Below are 2,395 nucleotides of genomic sequence, written 5' to 3' on the forward strand. Positions count from 1 at the left end.
AAGCCTCATCTTTCTCCTGCGGAGCAGCTGGTAGTTTCGAACCGCTGACCTTAAGGTTCGCAGCCCGATTCGTAACCACTACGCTACCAGAGCTCCTTGGTTCCAACTATAGTGACCCTGCATATGGTTCCAAAGGAGTGGCTAGTGGATTAAAACTGCCGACTTTGTGGTTAGCAGTCCAGGGTTTATCCGACAGTATCATATCAGGTGCCAGAAAAGGAGCCCCTCAGGTTGGAAGGCACTCAAAATGCGACTGGAGAAGAGCTGCCTCCTCAAAGTAGAGCTGACCGTGATGAAGCGAATGGAGTAAAGCCCATGGAAGGAAAGCCCTTGGGACCTTCATTTGCTGATGGGGCACAACTCAAAATGAAGAGAAACAGCTGCAAACATCCATTAATAACCAGAACATGGAATGTACGAAGTATGAATCTTGGAAAATTGGAAATTATCAAAAATGAAATGGAATGCATAAACATCGATCTTAGGCATTAGTGAGTTGAAAAGGACTGGTATTGGCTATTTTGAATCTGACAACCACATGGTTTACTATGCCGGAAATGACAAATTGAAGAGGTATGCTGTTGTATTAACTGTCAAAAAGAACATATCAAGATCACTCATGAGGTACAATCCTGTCTTTGACAGGATAATATCCATGTACCTTCAGGGAAGACCAGTTAATACCACTATTATTCACATTTATGCACCAACCACTAAAGCCAGTGAAGATGAAATAGGAGAATTCTACTAACTTCTTCAATTGGAAATTGATCAAACATGCAATCAAGATGTATTGATCATTACTGGTAATTGGAATGCAAAGGTTGGAAACAAAGAGGAGGATCAGTAGCTGGAAAATATGGTCTTGGTGATAGAAATGATGCTGGAGATTGCGTGATAGAATTCTGCAACATCAATGATTTGTTCATTTCAAATACCTTCTTTAGACAGGATCAGAGATGATTATACACATGGACCTCACCAAATGGTATACACAGAAATCAAATTGACTATATCTATGCAAAGAGATGGTGGAAAAGCTCTGTAATCATTAGCCAAAACAAGACCAGGGGCAGATTGTTGAACAGACCATCAATTGCTCGTATGCAAATACAAACTGAAGCTGAAGAAAATGAAAACAAGTCCACGAGAGCCAAAATATGACCTTGAATATATCCTACCTGAATTTAGAGATCATCTGAAGAAGAGATTTGATACATTAAACACTAAAGACCGAAAACCAGAAGAGTTGTGGGATGACACCAAGAATATCATACAGGAAGAAAGCAAAAAATTATTAAGAAGACAAGAAGGAAAAGATAAAAAGGGATGTCAGAAGTGACACTGAAACTTGCTTTCCAACATAGAGATGCTAAAGCAAATGGAAGAAATGAGGAGGTACAAGAGCTGAACAGAAAATTTCAAAGTTTAGCTCGAGAAGACAAAGTCAAATATTACAGTGAAATGTGCAAAGATCTGGAGTCAGAAAACCAAAAGGGAAGAACATGCTCAGCAATTCTCAAGCTGCGGTAACTGAAAAAAAAAAAAAATCATACCTCGACTTTTGTTATTGAAGGATTCTCTGGACAAATTATTGAATGATGTAGAAAGCATCAAAAGAAGATGGAAAGAATACACAGTCACTGTACCAAAAGGAAATCATTAATGTTCAACCATTTCAAGAGGCAGCATATGATCAAGAGCCAATGATACTGAATGAAAAAGTCCAAGGTGCATTGAAGGAAGTGGCAAAGAACAAGGCACCAGGAATTGATGGAATAAAAATTGAAATATTTCAAGAAAGTGAGGTGGCACAGGGGGCATTCACTCATCTATGCCAAGAAATTTGGAAGACAATTATTTGGTCAACGATTTGAAGAGAATACTTGTGCCCATTCCAAAGAGGTGATCCAACGGAATGCGGAAATCATTGGACAATATCTTTGATATCCTATGCGAGTAAAATTTTACTTTTCTTTTAATACAGAAATGGCTGCAAGTATACATTAACAGAGAACTTCCAGAGGTTCAAGCTGGATTCAGAGGAGGCCACGGAACGAGGGATATCATTGCTGATGTCTGACAGATCTTGGCTGAAAGCAGAAAGATGTTTACCTGCACCTTACTGACTATGCAAAGGCTTTCAATTGTGTGGATCATGAAGAACTATGGACAACATTGTGAAGTATGAGTATTTTGGAACACTTAATTGTGCTCATGAGGAATCTGTACATGGACCAAGAAGAAGTTGTTTGAACAGAGCATGGGAACACTGGTTTAAAATTAAGCAAGGTGTGAGACAGGGTTGTATTCTTTCACCATATTTATTCAAATAATCCAAAAATCTGGGTTATATGAAGAAAACCGTGGCATCAGGATTGGAGGAAGACTCATT

At 38.9% G+C, this 2,395-nt stretch overlaps 1 protein-coding gene across 2 annotated transcripts in view; it reads right to left on the reverse strand.

The window, feature by feature from the left end:
• PHACTR2 (phosphatase and actin regulator 2) overlaps positions 1-2,395 on the reverse strand; it is a 266,038-nt gene that overhangs the window by 14,401 nt on the left and 249,242 nt on the right. The gene's annotated exons all lie outside the window — the stretch shown is intronic.

The sequence above is a fragment of the Chrysochloris asiatica genome, unplaced genomic scaffold, assembly GCF_000296735.1.
Source record: "Chrysochloris asiatica unplaced genomic scaffold, ChrAsi1.0 scaffold00013, whole genome shotgun sequence".
In the NCBI taxonomy this organism is placed as follows: Eukaryota; Metazoa; Chordata; class Mammalia; order Afrosoricida; family Chrysochloridae; genus Chrysochloris; species Chrysochloris asiatica.